A 22,321-nucleotide genomic window follows, 5' to 3' on the forward strand; every position below is an offset into this window, starting at 1 on the left:
TACCAGAGAAGTTAAATCACACCCTGTTATTTCACATTTGCACTTGGTATGGACAAAAGTGTCCAGAGTGTTTAATTCAGATATTTATCTAATTGTTGCCTGGAGCTTATGGCTAAACCCCAAACTATGCATTAATTAGTCCCCTTTCTGTTGGTCAGAGTGGATTGTGAGGGGGGGGGGGGGGGATGTTAATACACTCGGTGACCTATATGAGAGTAGTGGGTTGAGATCCTTTGATAATTTGGTTCAACATTTTGTGATCCCCAGATCTCAGTTTTTTAGGTATCTACAGATGCGCCACTTGCTCTGTACTATTTTTTGGAATAGCATACACCCCCCTAAAGCAGCAGATACTGCTTTTGGAAAAGGTCTTGAGGCATCAGTGTATTACTCCTTGTTAATTCAGAGTCTGGGGGACGGAGCCTCGACCACTCTCAAGAGATTATGGGAGAAAGATTTAAACTTAGAATTGGAGGAGGGAGAATGGGCAAGGATTCTAAAAAACATAAAAACTGCATCTAGAGATGCAAGGGTGCACCTTATACAATTCAAGATTTTACATCGGTTCTGTTGGACCCCCTCTAAATTGTATAGGTTTGGTCTTAAAGACACACCCACCTGCTGGTGATGCCAATTAGAGGACAGAGACATTAACCCATGTCATTTGGGGGTGTGTTGAGATACAGAAGTTTTGGTTAAAGGTTCAGAGTCTGGTGTGCAATGTGTTAGGCACTCGGGTATCATTTTATGTTTCTGTATCTTGGGCGATGGGGCGGTCATCGACATTGAAAGTAAACACATAAAGAGTTGGGTCAGTGTCATGATCGCCAGGCAGATCATTTTAAGGGGCTGGAGGTTGGCTGGAGCGCCCTATTTTCAGGAGTGGTGCTCGGAGATGGGAAAGGTGGCATCCTTTGAGGAAAGGGCATTTAGAAGAATGGGGAGGTACAACATGTTTGTGGAGAAATGGGGCGGGTATATGTCATTTATGGGTATGTGATTATTATTATTATATATTTTTTATTTGTTTATTTATCTTTTTATTTTTTGTGCGCATGTGTGTCTATATCATTTGAGACCACTGATGTTGTTGGAGCCAGGGTCAGATTGGGAGGGGGAGGGGGAGGGGGTAATAATGGGGTAAAGATTGATTCAAAATGCAGCTGCCAGAGTGCTGACTAGAACCAAGAAATATGATCATATTAGCCCCATTTTATCATTGTAACATTGGATATCTGTTAAATTTTATATTAATTTTAAAATTCTGTTAACTACATACAAAGCTTTGAATGGTCTAGCTCCGCAGTACTTAAGTGACCTTCTGCCATGCTATATTCCATCACATTCATTACAATTGCAAAATTCTGGCTTGTTAATAGTTCCAAGAATATCAAAATCCACAAAAGGAGGTAGATCCTTTTCCTATTTGGCTCCTAAACTATGGAATAGTCTCCCTAACACTGTTCGGGACGCAGACAGACTCAATTAGTTTAAGTCTAGACTAAAGACTCATCTATTTAGCCAGGTATACACCTAATTTATCCATCAACTCACAATTAGGCTGCTTTAGTTAGGTCTGCCAGAACCAGAAACATCTATCATGATCTATAACTGCATAAAATTTAATGGCATCTATGCTAATATTCTATTTGTTTCCATGTCTCAACTTCAGGATTCATATCCCAAGGTTACCAGAGCAGGCCAGATCCAGCTCTGTTCCTGCTTGGTGTCAGACTCCACTGCTATGTGTCTCTGAGTGATGACGACTAAATGCAGCCAGTGCTAGCCAGACATAACTTCAGTCTTTTACGATGGACTTCAGAGGATGAACTGATGCCAACTCCAACCATACTTCATATGCCACTGCCTGAATCTTGGACATAGTATGGACCCCAACGAACCTCACCGAAATGAACTGCCGGTTGAACTGCAATGCACCTCATTGATCTCTGCCTGCATCACCATTGTCTATTGATGGACAATCAATAGTTGCCAACAAAGCCTGCATCAGCCAACTAACAAAGGACAATGCATCTATGTGAACTTTTGCAGTTAATCCAGGATGAACTTCAAAGACATCAGTCATTCATCTTAAAGTTCATAAAAAATATTTTTTTAAACACTGGCCCTTAACACTTAATTAGTTTACACATTTTAAACCATGACTTGCACTGCACACAAATAACTAATATTGGCATTATTTTCATGCTGTTTAGCCAAAGGGGAACTGGCCCCAACAGTGAGCCTGGTTTATCCCAAGTTATTTTTCTCCATTAACCAACATCTTATGGAGTTTTGTGTTTCTTGCCACAGTTGCCTTCGGCTTGCTCACTGGGGTTCTAAATACAATTATTTAATTATTTAATTTTTATACACAATTTACAATCATATTTAATCAAACTACACAATGATCACTCTAAGACTTTATAGATATTACAGTTTCATTTTTTGCTAATGCATGATTTCCTGTAAAGCTGCTTTGAAACGATGTGAGTTGTGAAAAACGCTATACAAATAAAAATCTGAATCAGAATCAGCTTAATTGCCAAGTATGCTTACACATACAAGGAATTTGTCTTCGTGACAGGAGCTTCCGGTGTACAACAATACAAAAAACAATACAATTTTTTTTTTTTTTTTTTTGAGAAATGAAATGGCAGAAGAGGTTGGATAAATATAAAAAAAGACTAAACTGTGTATTGCACATAGTTATTGCTCAATGGGGCAATTTAACTGTTCATGAGATGGATAGCCTGAGGGAAAAAAACTGTTCCTTTGCCTGACGGTTCTGGTGCTCAGACCTCTGAAGCGTTGGCCAGAAGGCAACAGTTCAAAAAGGTAATGGACAGGGTGAGTGGGGTCCAGAGTGATTTTTCCAGCCTTGACTTGACTTGACATTTTTGACTTTAAACCCCAGAAAAATATCAAAATGACTTTGAACTCAGCAAATGAAAACATGTTCATCATAGAAGAGGTGTATTCAAATAATTGTTTTGTGTGATCTGCATTTGTAATGTATTTTTGAATGATTTATTAGATGCGGACAAAAAATGCGCATCACGTCATTGACACATTAATGTAATTTCCACCACAAAGCACTGTTAAACACAATACTATTGTACACAACATATACAATTTGAGATATTGTAGAAATGGCACTGTGGTAGACAAGTGAAATAAACTAGTGAGAAAAGTGCGTTATGAGTTTTTGTATTCTACGGGGCCAAAAAGTGCCCATAATGTGTAAATGAGAACTATATAGTTTGACTGATTTAAAAAAACGTACACCCTTGATGTCATACTGAAAAGACAAAATAGAAAGTATGTAAGTTTCGTTATAACAGAGAAGAGAAATATCGAAGACTATAGGTGCCTTGTGATGATGTCATGGTCCTGTCACCTTGTCAGGTTGGGTTTTTGTCTGACGGAACCGTAACATCATCGCCCCATGTTCTGTCTTGCGTTTCGTGTCCTGTCTTTGTGTTGAGCGCACGGGTCTGGGTGTGAGTTACCGCCGTGCGCTCTTCGGTGATGTCGCAGTCCTGTCACTCTGTCAGGTTGGGTTTTTATCTGACAGGACCGTGACATCATCATCCTATGTTTTGTGTTTCATGTACGTTCTTTGTGTGAGTGCATGGGTCCAGTTGTGAGTTACTGCTGTACGCTCTTCGGTCAGTCTTGTTCATGTCCGGAGCATGGTGTCTGGATCCTGACTTCCTGTATGGTTTGGTTTCGGTCTGTGTCAGGATCCGGACACTTATGCTCCATGTTCTGTTTTTTTTTTTGGGTTGAATCGTGTTTGCGTTTCTCCCTTGTGTGTTTCAGGTGCCACTGGCATATGGAATCAGTGTTTCCATGGGAACGCTGATTATGCCAACTTTCAGCTGGCGAGCGGCACCTGTCCCTTGTTTGTTCCTGCCTGTTTTAATCCCCTCATGTGTCATGTTCTGGGCTGGATTGTTGAATGTAGTCTAGTTAATGTTGAATGTGTTTAGAGTTTAAGTGTGTTTGATGTGAAGTAACTTAATCTCTCTGCCTAGTTGGGCCTGTCTCATGTATCTGTTTGGTTACCCGTCTCTGCCCACGTGTCGGGAGTGTGGTTACCTTCCAGCTTGCTGTACGCTTGTTCTCTGCGCTCATGAATCTTCAGCGGAGGATTCCTCGTCTCTGCCTGTGTGTCAGGAGTGTGGCTGCCTTCCAGTTTGCTGCAGAGGTTTCCTTGTGGCTCCGCTCCTCGCCGTCATGGCACATGCGATCGCCTGCAGGAGCGCTCATCGGAGGATTCCTCATTACTTTGCTGAAGTACATTTCACAGGTTTTGTTGGCTATAACCTCTATCCATCATCCATTTGTCCAAGAAGTCAACAATAATCTGCCTTAATGATTACAGCCCTGTCACACACACACATGTCCGTCATGAGCTTTGAGCAGCTTGTCATGACTCACATGAAAGTCTCCAGCACACCCACACCAGCCTCTATTAGTTTGCATACAGGGAGAACCGTTGCACTGCATGCAGCATATAATATGCCAGTGGTTCTCAACTGAAAGCTCGTGACCCAAAATTGAGTCTCAGGTCTGTTCTAAAGGGTTACCGAAAGCAGGGAAGAAACAAAGCTAAATTCAAATGATAAAATGCAACTAACCTTACAATTGAGCATTTGGGAGGAGGAAAGGGATGAGAAAACACTTTCCATATCTTTTGTTGTCGATGTCCCAGGCAGTGTATCCAATCAGTCTCTGCAGTGTTAAGCCCAATGTATACTTCAGTTTATATATGTACGACGGCGTATGTGTACAGTCAAATGCTCCAGCCTTTCAAAGGATACTCCAACTACATGCATACACAGATGGTTGATACATGCACGCTAAAACTGCTATGAAATACTGGACTATTTACACCCATAACAATGTCTTTATTGTTTTTCAGACTCAAGGTATTAAAGTTAAATCTATCAGAGTTAAATCTTGACCTCCTTACACACATGCTCTTGACGAGCACATCCACCATTGTTGTTTCCACCTTCGTCTTCCGTTGGTCACCAGCTTTTACGCCATCTTTTTGCACTTCTTTTTGAAAGCAACGGCCCAGTGGTGAGTGTTGCCACCTTGTGGACCCACTAGTTAGTGCAAAATAATCCATGCTCCTATGTGTACAGAGTGCACGTGGTTAAAATAAATCGGCCTGCATAAAGTGCTCGCATATTCTGCTGTTGACAAAACCACTTGCCCTCTACAGATCGCATCAAAACCACAGCATATTTTGGGCTTTATAGTGCAAATTAAGCACAAATTCTGTCACAGGTTGGACAGGCCCTCATCACTAAAAAACCATGAACAAAACTACACAGGGAAAGACAATGTGACCGAAACGTTGGCTAAACAAGTTTCATTATGCAATGTTGGAACTAATTGATGCTTTTTATTTATTTACACATTGCAGATCAATGAACAAAACAAAATGAGGTTACTTCAGGAAACCAAAGTGCATCATTGAGCATGTATTCAGGCATACGTAAGACACAATAAAATTATCATAAAAACTTTCGGAATAAAAGGCCTTTTTCTCCGTGGGTACCAACATGTTTGTGTGACTTCGTGCACCCACATCTTGGGGAAATCAGTGTTGAAGATTTCTGCACAAGTTTCCAAGTTGGAAGTCTGACTTCAGTTGGTGTTCTATTGTACTTTTTAAAGTAGGAAGTTGGAAATTCAAATTTTTCAAGTTGAATGGAACAAAGCATTTAGTACAGTACTCTAGAGTGCACATGTACTTGCATCAAATAAATGAAGAAAAAAGTTCTGTCTCTCCTACAACATACATCCATTTCCTAATTTTAATTATTTATTGCACCAAGTGAGCCCTATGCCAATATTCAGAAGCAGCCATTATATTTTGCTTTTCCCCTTTGCTGATGTAGCACTGTTTGGGCGGAGTGGAGTTAGCATATGTGGCTTGAACTGCCAGATGCATTTACACTTGACCGAATGCGACCGAATTCATCTGGAATGCATCTCAAACCACCTGCAGAGTGATCAGATTTATATCCATCTTGAATGCATCTTGGGGTGTATTTGCACTTGGTCTTTTCATGATCGGATAGCAATCTGATAAGCAAAAATGCATGAAGTGACCAAGTGTAAATCCACCAACGTGGTACGATGAAGCCAAAAGTCTGGGAAAGTGTTTTGATGCCTCTTTGTGTTGGTACTACAAGGTGACGTAAGGAGAACCAGGACTTTTCCCTGTGGGCCGGCCACGAAACAGTGCCACGAAATGTCAAAGTGGGTCGCAATATGCTGAAGGGGTCTGTGAAACAGTGCCGCGATATGCTGAAGGGGGGCTGCAATATACAGAAGGGGACAGCGAAACACATTGCCACATTACTCGATTACCAAAATAATCGACAGTGACAGTCCTATACTGAACCATGTTTGTACCAGTGAAACTTGAAACCAAAGTTGGCTAACAATGCTTATGGGAAATGTACCCTGCAATTGCTTGTGACTCACAAATGGGTTAATATGTTTTGACATGAGTGGTAATTTGACGTAACAAAAACAACCAAAATACAGCTTAAATACAAAAATACTCTCATTGGCTCCCCTCAGTGAGTGCCTACTTCTCTTTTATACCTCTCTTATTAGTGCAGTATTATTGTCCATCTTGTCATCTTTTGAAGCTTGATGATGTGCCCACCTCTTCTCTCGCTCAGCAAGCCTCCTTGTGATTCTAATTAGAATCAGTCACTCAGCGTCTGATTGGTCTAAAGCTGATGACTCACTTCTACAGGCTTTTGTGAGGAAGGGAGGGGAGTGCTCGCTCTACAGTAACAGCATGCTGCACTCCACAATATCATAATAACACACCAGAATACAAGAAGACAGAGATTTCAATCCCTATCTAAGACAAAGGAAGATTGCTACCAACTCTCATCATTTACACAACTGCCACACCTGCAACATAGAGACAAGAGACCAACAAGCAAGAAAAGTGGAGAAATAGACTGACTGGAAAGACAGAAATCAAGGTATATATTTAAATATATATAAATATATATATATAAAAATTATATCTGATGGTACAGATACTTTAAGTGTTAGAAAGTTGATTTATCAGTATTGTCTGTATGAATATGTGCACTGAAAAAAATATTACCCTATAATTAAGAGTATATTAATGGAAAACAAGGAACTTTTATGATGGTTTCAGTATTGTTGTATATATAGTGAATAAAATATTATACTCACATATTATATAAAATAGATTTTATATATATAAAAGTGCATTGTATATTACATTGTAAAATATCATGTATAAGATATGTCATATGAGTACATCATTATAAAACAGCTGGGAGTCATAGTTTATCATGGTACAAGTAATCATTGTGCTTGTCTGAGTGCAACATGCAACTGGTCGTTATAATGGGACTGCATAGAAATCTGCAGGAAGTGGATTATTATTTATGTAATTGTGCATGTGTGTGTGTGTGTGTGTGTGTGTGTGTGTGCATGTGCATGTGCATTTGTTTGTGTACATGTTTATACTACGTTAGTAAAACCTGAGATCACCTACCTTGTGGGACCCAGCCAGCAGTCCCCAGGAGGGAAATGGCTTATTAAACATACTAAATGATGTTTTTTTTTTTTTTTTTTAATGCAAAAAGGTTTCTGTGAGGGTTAGGTTTAGGGGATAGAAATTAGCGTTAGATCTGTATAAAATCCATAAAATGCATGGAAGTCTATGGAGAGTCCCCACAATGATATAAAAACAAGTTTGTGTGTGTGTGTTTGTGTGTTTACATGCTTCCCCATGTAAATGGACATGCTCTTTAAATGCTAGTGTCATCCATCGTGTGTGTTTGTCGCTCTCTCTGTGTGTGTGTGTGTGTTCCTCCTCATATTTCAATTGTGGCGCACTTCAAAATGCTCTAAATGGATAATGTATATGTGCGGTTTGTTTAGTTGCCGTGGGTTATCACATTTGATCAGTGTGTGTGCAGTAAATATGCAATATGATTTAGTGAGAAGTGTATATCTTAAACTACAAACATTAATTTTAATCGGGGTGTGTGCACATTCTTGTCAGGTGTGTTTGCATGTTACGCAATATGTGCAGTTTGTGTGCACGTCTTTGCCTTTGAGCTCTGAGATGTGTGTGTGTGTGTGTGTGTGTTAAAGCCTTCTCTGCTCAGTAATAGCGTGGGTGGCAAGTAAGAGATTGTTCAGCCTGTGCGAGCGCAGATTGTGTTTGTGTGAGTGTGTGTGTGATGCTGTGAGAGATGAGTGTTAACAGAGCTGATGTTATTTTAGCTCTCTCTCCTCCTCCTCATATCCTCACGCTTTCATATCTCCAACCAGAGGGGCAGATCTGCTCGTCTGCTGTTGTCATGGCTTCGATCTGCTGTACATGTTCATATATGACCTCAGACACACATACACACTGGACAGACATATCTCACATCGACACTGTGTGTTTTGGTGGAGAGTGATTGGATGAAACAGGTTATTGCGTTCTGTTTGATTCATTTGATGTTGCACTAAACAGACTGAAGATGTCAATCATGTTCTAGGGAAACATCCATGTGACGCTCACAGTTATGAGTTAAAAGGTGGATCTGATGCCACTGAAGATCTATAGTAACAAAAAAGATTGAGAAACAATCTCACTGATGAAATACAAATCCAATAAATACACAATTACAATATTATATGGTTTGTCAATTTTTTTTAATGTGGTTTGTGTATTTTTACAAGAATAAATGATGTTATATGAGAAATTTCAGGTATCTATAATGTGATTGTAACTAATAAGAAAGACTTCAAAGATAACACTCTTAAATTTTATGATATTTCAAATCTGTTCCCTGATATCTCAAATTAGCATTAACCCTAATAAAAAACAAATTACAGAATTACACATTTTATTGTCATTTGTTTCATTTAATATTTAGTCCTTTCAGATGGAAAAATGTATACATATAAATGATGCGATCCACAGTGCATTTGAACAGCGAGCAGACAGAGAAGTACATTTGAAGTGAATTTGGAGCAGAAGAAATAGAAATAAACCTTGTGTAAATTGTCAGCTTTACGCTAAGCTAAAATGCTATTTCTAGCCATTTTACATGCACGTTACCAGACACGATCATATTTTTTTTTTATCAAGAAAATTCACATTGGATCATAATTTCTTTTATTCTAGTAAGACCTTTGATATTAGGGCAAAAATTGTTTTCTTCATAATAATTTTTGTATTGTTTTCCTGTAAAAATATTTAAAAAACAAAACAAAAAACCTTAAAACAAGATCAGTTTGATTGATCTTGTTTTAGAAACAACACTGCATAAGATATTTCGGTTTTTCAGAGAATGTATTTTTAACGTGTATTTTGTCTTACTGTACTGGAAGAGTTTTTATAGTCAAAACAAGTGAAAAAATCTACCAGTGCTGAAGAAGTAATCCAAAGTATTTAGATTACATTACTGACCTTGAGTAATCTAACGAAATACATTACAAATTACATTTTACAGCATGTATTCTGTAATCTGTAGTGGAATACATTTCAAAAGTAACCCTCCCAACCCTGACTGTAAATAAGCCATTTGTAGATTGAAAACTGACACTATCAAAACATTGCTTTATTTGTTTTAGCGTTCCAAGCAGCCCGACACAGAAACATTGGCTCAAACTATGGGATGAGTTTTGGGGCGGGACTGTCTGTTTTATTGACCAATGCAAGACAGGAGGAGTGTTTAGGAACCCTGTATGAAAACAGGTCATTATTTGTGCAGTTGCATCTGAAATGTAATGGTTCTATTGATTCTATTTTGCACGTAACGATTCCTATTCTTAAATGATTCATTAACAATCTGAGGAAGCATGTGGTTTGGTGAGTCAGTGTAGAACCGCTCCAACTTAGATTTTTGAGTCTACTGTATTTTACTAATTCATTGCAAAGATCCGGCTCATTAGTGTCACAAATTTGTTCACAAATCGAATTACCCTGGTTGTTCTATAAGTTTGATGTTGTGTGCAACCCGCGAGGACAGCACAATAGAAAAACACTTTGATTTATTTTCAGGGTTCCCATGGTCATGGATAACCTGGAAAAATCAGAGAATTTTAAATGTGCGATTTCCAGATCCGCTCTTGTCAATGTATAGGTCAAAATGGTTCACAATTTCAGTCAGACTGGTCAGCTGTAATAATGAAGGCAAACCATAATCCTCATGAGCTACTGTGATTCAGTGGGTTTCATATGTTCTCATTTGTGATGACACATTTTTGAGTTACTCTGAGAACAAAAAGCCTGTAAAAACAGAGCAGACCCAAAGTCAGGAATACTGCGATCATCAAAGGGTCCAGGCAGATGTAGGCTTGACATCTTCCAGCGCTTCTGGGAGATCAGAAACGACTAAAACACCAGAGGTCATCTGACCATCACCCTGGTTTGACCACTGACTGTTTTATCATCCGTATCTGATGCAAGATCACAGTACAGACATCAGCACCATCCCCATCCAGTTGTGACCAGGTCTCAGACAACACTGCAGTATTATATTAATGATTGTTTTTAGATTTTTGCTTGTAGGGGGGCAATTATTTTATACCTTAAATGTCCGATACACATATAAAACATAATTTGCTGTTTTAATATTTGCGGACATGCAATTTTTTAAAGACAACCAAAGATTCAACAAATCTGAGTAAAACAAATTACAATTAAACTTTTAAATATACAAACAAACAGGCATATGACAAATGTTTCATTTAGTCAATACACCCTAATATTCAGTATTTTTTTCTCATAGATTTTAAGCCATGTTGCCATGCTGTTCTTTAGAATGACTAATGCAGTAAAATGAATGATGAATGATAGGCTACACCAAGATTTTAGGTTAGAATTTAATCAATAGGCTATAATCAGCATGTACAGATCTTGTAAAAGGTCATCATTTCCTTTAAGATACTTTTAAGAATTTTTAAGCACATTTTTAAATTCACTTGTTCATTTTAAATGTAACAAGTGAATTTTTAAATGCATGTATCTATCTCATTTTTTGCATACTTTTCCATGAAAAAAATCACTTACAGCACCTTTACTTAGGAATATCCCACATCCGACTTTGAATGGAACACAGCATAAAATACACATAAAGCTAATTACAAACTAGACACACCTTTAAAGGAATAGTTCACCCAGAAATTAAAATCATCTCATTATTCACTTACCCTGATGCCATGTTGAATGTTGAAGCTCTGTAGGTCCTTATAATGTAAGTAAACGGGTGCCATCAGGCTGCTGACTATTTGACTGTCCAAACGACATATTTAGGCAGCATAAAATTAATCCACACGACTCCAGTCGATCAATGAATGTCTTCTGAAGCAAATTGATAGATTTGTGTAAGAAACAAATCAATAATTAAATGTTTTTAACTTTAAATCGTTGCTTCCGGCCAGCGCTGTATTTCTGTTTGAAATGAACTAACTCTCGCATGACGTTTGTTCCTCAGTTGTATATAAAGCACACGCTTTCGACTTCTTGCTTGAACGCGCCATAGCGCTTACATCACTGATGCACCGGCTGCTGGCAGGAAGCAATTTTTTAAAGTTAAAGTTTTAATTATCGATTTGTTTCTTACACCAACCTATCGGTTTGCTACAGAAGACATTAATTGATCAACTGGAGTCGTGTGGAGTTCTTTTATGCTGCCTAAATATGACTTTTGGACTGTCAAATAGCCAGCAGCCTGATGGCACCCGTTTACTTAAATTATAAGGATCTACAGAGCTTCAACATTTTTCTAAAAATCTTAATTTGTGTTTGCTGAAGAAAGACAGTTATACACATCTGGGATGGTATCAGGTTGTGTGAATAATGAGACAATTTTCATTTTTGGGTGAACTATTCCTTTAAAAGTCTATTTTCTGGCCATGTGTTGAGAGGACAAAGAAGAACCCCAAAAAGAAGTTTTGCTCATTGTGAAACACTATGCAGTACTAAACGAATGAGCATGCAAACTTTGGGCTTTTGTGTAAGGAAATTACAGGCTTGGTTGAAGTCAAAGACAATATGTTGGGTGCGTGGGTGCCAGCCTCTTTCAGAACTGAACAGAAAAGATTTGGCCATTCACACAGTGTTCCTGCAATCAGGATTGGGTTGAACCATTTAAAGTGCCTAAGAGTGTCAGGAGCAGCAGTGACTTTTGACATTCATCAGCTGTCTGTCCTGTTCACTACATTGGAGAACCTCTCTAGATCTGCCAATGTACAGTTGGAAACCTGTCAAGGCAAAAAATGTTTGGTGGTACGTGTTGCTTCCTTGTGAAGAAAGAACCTTCATTTTATAAGCAAATTAGAGGGTGGACAGTTCCCATTTCTGGTCACCCACAATGGAATGAAAACGATCATCTTAAATAGGGTTATTCCATGTCAATTAAATCAAATTTCAGAAAATTCCCCGGCTAATTTTTTAAAATTGTGTTAATACTTTTTTGGAAGAAAGTTAAACATTAATAATGACAAAAGCCAAAATGTCAAATGCCATGGATGAATATTTACTGATTAATCCATTATTTTGTAGGGGGGGATCAAAATGACTATTTTCACAAATTATTTTTAAGCAAAACTACTTGTCAAAAAATATCCTTAGAAAGGTGTCAGCATCATTATTTTATTTTTACACAGAGATAGATAGGTCTGTTACTAAAATCAGTTGACTTGACCACATATTGCATTATATGCTAATGGTGTGAGTCCAAAAATGGGAAAAAAAAAACACTATTTTTGTGTTGTTTGTCCAAAGTTACAGTGCCTATAACTCCACAAATATTAAAGATGTCTTAATGTCCTTTTAGATTCTGGTTTAGAAGAAACTTTTCTTTTTGTGTCATCATTTCTAAAGCCCGAAATGGACAAATCCCAGAGCAATGGGGCTCTCAATGTGGCTCCATTAAATTAAAAAAACAAATTGTTTTTACCCATTTTCAATGGTTAAATACCAACGGCGGGTCACATGGTATGAAGCTAGTTTTTCTTGTCCAACAAAACAAAGATCTGAAGTACAAATAATGTTTTGTTTAGAATAATTGCCACCCAGTACTGATCTCTAACTACCACCCGTGAAATGAATATTCCAGTAGGTCAGTCACCTGCCATCAGATGAAGTTTATGGAAGGTACTTGAGACTATCAAGCAGAGAATTCCCTTTCATGTCTAATCGTGCTGTACTCCATTTTGTTACTGTGTCCTGTGACGTATGTCATATAGGCTCCATAACAATTTAAACATATGATGTAAAAAAAGAAGCTGCCATGATCCTTTCACTGTAAAATGCCAGTCACAGATGCAGAAATCTGCACACTTCTCAGATGATCCATCTGGTTCTCATCTTTTGACCCGATAGTGAGCCACACCTTCTGGTATACTTGCCAACTTTTTGATGGTTTCTTTGTGAAAACGTTCACACTCAGGTTTTAGGCATAAATATGTATGTATATGTGGTTAGTGAATGAGACTAAATGTTCAGTTGTCCTCTGGTTCTCTTCAATTTGAAAAAAGTTATTTTTGGATACTTGCTCACGTAAAAATTTTGCAGTACTTGAGAGAATGGTTTATAGCCTCTAGTCATGCTGTACAGCCATCTTCAGTATAAATATATTCATCTTTCTATTTCCACTCAGCATCAATGATGCTTTCATAACCCCACTACTGTAATTCAAGTCTCATTGTACCAGCCCAAATGCTTGAAGGGCTTCTACTCCTCATATACACTAAAACATTTGCTCATATACTAGTCTATTGTGAACTTCATCAGCTGGTTCAACTTCACTTCAAAACACAAATAAAATGTTTTTTAATGCAAGCATGCTGATGCTTTTTCAACTCTACTGTGTACTGTATAAACTTCAGTGCATAATATGTACCACACTGTTTGTTGAGAAGAGCAGGACTAATACTTTTTTATGCGAACAGACTATTTTTGCCGGGTAGATGATAAACAGATGAAAAAATCCCATAGACTTACAGTGAAGGATGTACCTAAGCATATCTAGAGACCAGAATATCAAAAGATGGGTTTACATCCACATATTTTTATACAAATTCTGGGATATTGCATAAAAATGCTTGATGGAAACATTAAGATGCAAATAAAGTTTCCAAAATGCATATTGCATAAAAATGTAATACATTTTTGTTTTGATAAGACGACATGCTCTGATGGAAACACATTTACAAAATATATTCTGATATCATTTATATAGGAACATAGATGCGCATAAATAAGTCAAGGGAATGCATAATTGGCTCTGAGAATATCATCACAATTAGCATCTCAAATGTTGTTCTGGTGATTGTGAAATGTCAAAGTCTGTCATCAAAATGATTGTCTACTATTACCTTCCAGAACTGTGACAGACAGAAGACATTTGACACTGAACGCTAGCAAACATGAAGTTCGTCAGAGCGTTTCATCTGCACGCTCTAAACCGCAAATCATTTATTACATTTAATAAAAAAGCCACAGTGGCTTCAACTACTATTTTCATTTCTATTTTGAGCCAGTTTGCCCAGAAGTGACGATTTTGTTCCCTTAAACACCTGGGTTGGAAACGCTACTTTATTCACAAATTATTTTAGCGATTATTCTGAATTTTTGCCAAAATTTAATTCACAACTGGATGGAAACATAGCTATAGAGACTTGGGGATTAACTATTTTGAATTATTACCAGCAACCACCCTATCGCAGCAATAATTCAGAACACCTTATCAACACATAGCAACACCCTGGCAACCACTCTCAAAATCTTAGAATTGTGGGTGTGAGTTTTGCACCGGTAATCACCATGCAATTGTCATTATCAATGCTTAATGTTCAGTGTCTACTATAACTTCTAAGTCATTGATTTAAATGTATTTAGCCATCTTAAGTTATAATGTCTAATCTAAAGATCTGACTGTTTAGTGTGGGTGCAACCCTAAATCCAAACTTCTGTTTTCTCTCATTTTTACTCCACTGATGGTTAGGTTTAGGGTTGGGGTTTGAGGGTAGAGTTAATAAGATATTCATCATGCTTCTTTACTATATTACATCATTTACAATTAAATACACCTCACTGCACAACTCGCTTTTGGTGCCCCTCTGTGGACATTTTACCCTGAAACTGGAGCTAACACGTGGCCTTACTTTCAAAAACACTACACACTTCAGCCACTGGGGGCAGTGCTTCAAATTTTGCTAATTGCAGACCGAGTTCAGCTCAAGAAATGTCAACCTATTGTTTCCGAATTCACTGTGAGAACAGTCTGTTGGAAAATATAGCATTCAAATGCAGGGTTTTAAATATAGCATTTACACCAAGTGAGCTGTAATATTTTGAGCTCTAGTGTATCTATAATTTTTGTTTTCAACCAATATCCAGTTTGCTGAAAAACCTTGAAATTGAATGTAAGAAATGTTTGCCCATCTTTATATTAAGATGATTTGCATTGTCTAGTAAGATAAATGGGCTTATCTGTGCTGTGCCATGTCTAAATTTGACAGTAAATCAAGTATTTTGCATGCACAGCTGAAATCTGATTATATCTCACACCTGGAGTATGCACTGATGATGTCATTACCGTTAGCATTCTCTGCTGACAGAGTGAAATGAGCAGATATTGAATTGGTTGTGAAGATTATCATTTTCCATTCTGCATTCTAGCACGGCTAAGCTCAAGTGCTCAAACAGTCATTGAAGAGCAGCATATATTGAGCTTTAACAGCTTTCATAAGAGAAAAGTTAAAGATCTGTTCAAATAAGATTAAGTGAAATTTAGCTGAGCATCAGAGAACAAAAGAAAAAGACTTTTCTTCTATTTTGGTTCTGTATTTGTCAGTTTGGTTTCCATATGAAGTGGTAATTGTGCAATGGTCATCCTGGGTCAAGTAGTAAGGGACATATTATGCTTCTAGAAGTCTCAGGTGGACATTAAGTGGGTCTTGGGAAATCTTTGAGTGGGGGAACTCAGACAACATGAAAAAAGACATTAGATGGTCAGACTGCATTCCACGAGTCAAGAATCAAGAACACACACACAAACAAACTGATGTCCAGTAGTGGTCGACTAATATCCTATTAGTTTTACAGGCTGCAACAGATGTCTAGAGAGCACTGTGGCCAATGACTATAATGATATTTGATATACTGTATGATATAATGCTGATATATTAATGACATCATATGAGATTGCACAAAATTGCTGAAATGAAACAAACACATCTTTTACATGGGCAATCTCCTAAGCAAGTTGGCCATTTTCCTGCACCTTGAAAATGTCACGAACAGAATGGTCTCTCCTCAGTTTGGACGATTCCATCACAGGCTTGGCAATCTTCGGATATATTCATGTGTTTAACAGCGATATGTTTTATTCTACTCAGAAATACATAATTTTAGATACACTATACTATCATATCGATATTTTAGTTTCCCTAAGTCAACCCCATTCTTAAACCTAACCAATTATCATTTATACAGAACATGTAACAGACTGAATACATAGAATAAATAGAAACAACTGTGAAACCTAATTTTCTATTCATTATTTATATTATGTTCAATTGATCAAGCGTGTGCCAACACCTTTAAACATAGGGTACGTTTCTCAAGTAAATAGTTCAAATCACAAACATTTAAAATGAAAACTTACCATCTGCCTCAAAAGCCGAAGCAACTGCCTCCCATGCTTTTTCTTTGGAAATCAAAGAAAAATCTTTGTACATGGAACCCTGTGGGTCATAAAGGGCTTTGTGTTTTTCCACCTCCACGATGAGAAGAGTGTCATCCATGTCGCTTTTTTTTCCAGGTGAAGTTCTCCGACCACAGTCAGCCTTTCACGTGCTGTTGCTGTGATGTGATAGTGTTCCCCTCCCCCACACACCATATAAACAAAGTGCTGAAAGTTATATGGTCACTGTTTTTGTCATTTTGCATCTAACAAGTGTTCTCTTTTTTTCCCCCTGCATGCTCCCATTCATATAAAACACATTAAACTATAAATATATGGTAAATATATGGTTATTCTCTGCAATTTTTACTTTTTATATCAATTTACAAACATGTTGTCCATCAGCAGTGCACTGTCACTTTTATTGAGCAGAAGCAGCATTGCAAAAGTAGACTCGGAGCCAAAACTCTCGCTGCACTGCCGCTCATGTGCCGCTCCAACGTGCTGCTAACACTTCCTATGTGAATGTTCTAACCTTTTAACATGTGCGGCGAAAAAAATATGCGCCGCTTACGCTCTGATTCCGAATCCAGTGTGAAATAGGCTTTAGGAATGGTACAGACACTGACAGACATAATAATGATTAAAAAATTATAATTACAATGCATACAACTTTTTTAAACTCATAGTAATTGAGATAGATACATGCATTTAAAAATTCACTTGTTACACTGGACCATTTAAAATGAACAAGTGAATTTAAAAATGTGCTTACAAATTCTTAAAACAATCTTAAAGGAAATGATGACCAAGTATACAAGTATTACAAGACCTGTATATGCTGATTATAGCTTATTGATTAAATTCTAACCTAAAATCTTGGTGGAGCCTATCATTCATTTTACCCAAGAACAGCATGGCAACATGGCTTAAAGTCTGTGATTGAAACCAGAATGTAACGGTAGTCACGTGACGCCATGCGAGGATCAGATGTATGAACAGTGAGCTCTGCGCACTTTGCTAGTTTTAACACTTTTAATCACATAAACTGGTGAGATTCAATACACTCTGTTACATAACTGTTCTAGGAGGACCATATGTCAAAGAATTCAAAATCCTCGGGCTCGGGGGGCCGGGGTAGCTCAGCGAGTATTGACGCTGACTACCACCTCTGGAGTCGCGAGTTCAAATCCAGGGTGTGCTGAGTGACTCCAGCCAGGCCTCCTAAGCAACCAAATTGGCCGGTAGAGTCACATGGGGTAACCTCCTCGTGGTCTTGATTAGTGGTTCTTGCTCTCAATTGGGTGCGTGGTAAGTGGTGCATGGATCACAGAGAGTAGCCTCCACATGCGGAGTCTCCATGGTGTCATGCACAATGAGCCACGTGATAAGATGTATGGATTGGCGGTCTCAGAAGTGGAAGCAACTGAGATTTGTCCTCCACCACCTGGACTGAGGTGAGTAACCACACCACCAGGAGGACCTACTAAGTAGTGGGAATTTGGCATTCCAAATTGGGAGAAAAGGGGATTCAATTTTTTTTTTTTTAAATCCTCGGGCTCTGGATACATTAAAAGACACTTATGAGCCTGGGAGTCAATTTAGTCGGAGAGGAGCGGGAAATGCGGCGGGAGATGCAAAAGGTCGTTGCTGACTTGGAGGATCTTGCTGTGATATGTTGATCGATCACTGCTATGGAGGCAAAGTTCTCTGATGTGGTTACAAGAGTGGGTGATGTTGAGAAACGGATCGATTATCTGGAGTCATTGGAGAGGGAATTATCTGCTAATCCGCTAGCGACCAAGGTGGATTTGGAGCATGTCTGGGAGAAGTTGGAGGACATGGAGAACCATAGCTGGTGGAATAACATCCGTATTGTTGGAATTCCAGAGGCCGAAGAGGGTCAGGATATGGTGAAATTCCTAGATGGGCTTCTTACGAATCTGCTCGACATAACAGGCCATAAGCTGGAAATCGAGCGAGCTCACAGGGTTCCTTCTCGGAGATCCACGGAGGGAGCCAGGCCCTGATCAATTCTGGCCAAATTTCTGAGATCATCCGATAAAGATCTTGTGTTACACGAGGCAATGGGTAAAGGAAGGCTTTCTTGGAAAAACCACAGCATTTTCTTGTTCCCAGACTTTGTGAATTCGACAAGAGAGAAACATGATCAATTCAAGGAATGCAAGAAACTTTTACATCAAGAGAATAGATGCTAAGGACTGCCATAAAACATTCACATGCCCACAGCAAGCGATGTCCTTCATAAAGTCAATGGAGTAAATAAGTCATCTTGTGGTACTCACGTTGCAGCCGAGTGGACTGGCTCACTGAACATTCACTTGACTGTTTGAGGAAACTGAGCACTTTTTTTTTCTTGTGCTGGTTCCGCCTAGCGGCTGGAGTTTATTTTGTAGAGTAGCACACCTTCAGGACAGCTTTATGGATGAATCTATATGCTCTTTGTACTTATTCCTCCTATTGGCTGGAGTTTGTTTTGTGGAGTACTTCTTGCAAGACATTGGAGTGATTAAGTCATTTGTTGCACTCATGTTGCAGCCGAGTAGACTGGCTCACTGAACATCCGCTTGACTGTTTGAGGATTCTGCGCACTCCTTTTGTGCTGGTTCCACCTAGCTGCTGGAGTTTATTTTGTAGAGTAACACACCTTCAGGACAGTTTTATGGATGAATCTACATGCTCTTTGTGTTTATTCCGCCTAATGTCTGGAGTTTGTTTTGTGGAGTACTTCTTGCAAGACATTGGAGTGATTAAGTCATTTGTTGCACTCATGTTGCAGCCGAGTAGACTGGCTCACTGAACATCCGCTTGACTGTTTGGGGAATGTGCGTGCTCTTCTTGTGCTGGTTCCACCTAGCAGCTGCAGTTTATTTTGTGGAGTATTTCTTGTAAAGTCAGTGGAGTGATTAAGTCATTTGCTTGCACTCATGTTGCAGCCGAGTGAACCGGCTCACTGAACATTTGCTTGACTGTTTGAGGATTCTGCGCACTCCTTTTGTGCTGGTTCCACCTAGCTGCTGCAGTTTATTTTGTAGAGTAACACACCTTCAGGACAGTTTTATGGATGAATCTACACGCTCTTTGTGTTTATTCCGCCTACTGTCTGGAGTTTGTTTTATAGATTATCTTTTGCCATGTAATTCTGTCTCACAAAATTTGTATAGAAACACCAGACTTGAGTAATCTGACGGCAAAGTTGTCACGGAGATTCTCGTAGGCGTGCATGAACTGTTTGAGTTTGGAGGGATGGACGCCAGTTGGTGCTGTTGTGCGTGAGGTTAATGCGCACGTTTTTCTTTTTTCTGTTTGTTTTGTTCCGGGGGAGGTTCGAGTTTTGACTGTGGATGGAATGTGGTCTTTATAATCTTGTTTATGACACACAATCTATGTTTTCTTATATGTCAAAATGTCAAATGTTAATATGAGTGGATTGTCTTTCTTCACGTAGAATGTGAATGGATTGGGGCACCCCATAAAAAGAAGGAAGGTTATTTCTCTTCTTAAGCATAAGAAATATGATATAGTTTTTCTTGAAGAAATGCATCTTTCTCCACAGGAAGCTGAAAAATATGGGAGGATATGGGGAGGGCATGCTTTCTTTAGTGCTGGCTTGAGTAAGTAACCATTCAAATGTCTCAAACAGATTAAAGATAAATTAGGAAGAGTCATTATTGTTTTAGCTGAAATTCAGGGGCAAAGTCTTATTTTGGCTAATATTTATGCACCTAATGTTGATGATCAGGGATTTTTTTATAAATCTTTTTTATAAAGGGATGTTGCAAGCCGCTGGCACCCGTCATGATATATAATAATGGGAGGAGACTTTAATCTTTTGATGGATTCAGTCCTTGATCATAGTGAAGCAAAGTGTCCAAGCCCCCTACAGCAACATTGACGCTTCACAGGATGTGTAAAAATCTTGGTCTTACAGATATTTGGAAACTTTTGAACCTATCTGGAAGGGACTATAATTTTTTTTCATCAGTCCATAAGATTTATTCTAGAATAGATTTATTTTTATATCCAAGTCCCTCATTCCATCTGTTGTTGATTGCTCAATTGGAAACATTTTAGTCTCAGATCACGCCCTGGTGTGTTTAGAGGTGTTGCCACATATGAAGAAAAGGAAATCATATAGTTGGTGCTTTAATGTATCCCTTTTGCAAAATCCTGAATTCCAACAAATATTAAAGGCTGAAATCAATGTCTATATGGAGCTCCTCTGTGGGTGTGGCTTGGGAGGCACTTAAGGCGGTTCTTAGGGGCTGGATCATACACCAAAAAATCCAAAGCACAAGAATTTGTGGAATTGGAAGGGAATATTAAAAGTGTCGAGGCAGAGCTGAAACACTGAATGTCATATAATGGCCTCAGAGAATTGACTCGATTGAAATACAGATATTGTACTATTTTGTCATAGAAGGTGGAGTTTTGGGCAAGACAGTCATACTTTGAGTCGGGGGACAAAGCAGGGAAGCTTCTGGCTAGGATATAAAACAGAGAGAGTCTTTTTCTATCATTCCCTCAGTGAAATCTGCTGGTGGCGAAATATTTAACTCGGCCACTGATATTAATAATACTTTTAAAGAATTCTATCTTGATCTTTATAGTTCCACATCTTCGTCTACTGAAGAGGATATTAGAAACATTGTGGAACCATTAGAACTTCCTAAACTGTCGGCTGAGCAAAAAAATTCTTGAAAAAGGAGCTTGGTGAGGTAATTAAGGCCTTGCCGACAGGCAAGGCTCAGGGGCCAGACGGCTTTGCCGCTGAATTTTTTCGATCTTATGCTACAGAACTGGCTCCATTTTGTTAGAAGTTTATATGGAATCATTAAAGAATGGAAAGCTTCCGCCAACCATGACACAAGCCCAGATCAGTCTGATTCTTAAAAAGGACAAAGATCCAAGCAAGTGTAAGAGTTAACGTCCAATTTCCCTGATCCAGCTAGATGTTAAAATATTATCCAAAATTTTGCCTAACCGATTGAGCAAAATTATGACATCTCTTATACATATAGATCAGGTGGGGTTTATTCGGGGCTGTAACTCTTCTGATAACATTAGGCGTTTTATTAATGTCATGTGGGCAGTGGCGAATGATCAGACTCCGGTCGCTGCCATCTTGCTTGACGCCGAAAAAGCATTTGATATGGTAGAATGGGATTATCTTTTTAAGATTTTGGAAATGTATGGATTCGGGAATACTTTTATTGGGTGGATTAAGTTACTTTATAGACACCTGGTAGTGGCGGTTCAAACGAATGGATTAATTTCAGATTATTTTACTCTGGAAAGGGGCACCCGGCAGGGGTTGCCATCTTTCCCCCTCATTGTTCTGTCTTGCCCTGGAACCATTAGCAGCCGCGATAAGTAAGGAGGATGATTTTCCAGGAGTGGTGGCGGGAGGTGTGGCGCATAAGCTTTTGCTTTACGCATTTGATATTTTATTATTCGTCTCTGACCATACTAGATCTATGCCTTGCCTCCACAGAATTATTAAATCCTTTTCCTAGTTCTTAGGATACAGATTTAATTGGTCTAAATCAAACTAACCGGAGAAGTTAAGTTACACCCCA

General features: G+C 38.6%; 1 protein-coding gene across 1 annotated transcript in view; it reads left to right on the top strand.

The window, feature by feature from the left end:
- The first annotated feature begins 6,875 nt into the window (after positions 1-6,875).
- The window catches only part of LOC127424009 (prickle-like protein 2), a 100,859-nt gene continuing 85,413 nt past the window's right edge, over positions 6,876-22,321 (top strand). Inside the window, exon 1 of the mRNA XM_051668765.1 lies at positions 6,876-7,031. The gene's annotated coding sequence lies outside the window, so the exon portion shown is untranslated. The remainder of the gene's footprint in view (positions 7,032-22,321) is intronic.

The sequence above is a fragment of the Myxocyprinus asiaticus genome, chromosome 33 (assembly GCF_019703515.2).
Source record: "Myxocyprinus asiaticus isolate MX2 ecotype Aquarium Trade chromosome 33, UBuf_Myxa_2, whole genome shotgun sequence".
Lineage (NCBI taxonomy): Eukaryota > Metazoa > Chordata > Actinopteri > Cypriniformes > Catostomidae > Myxocyprinus > Myxocyprinus asiaticus.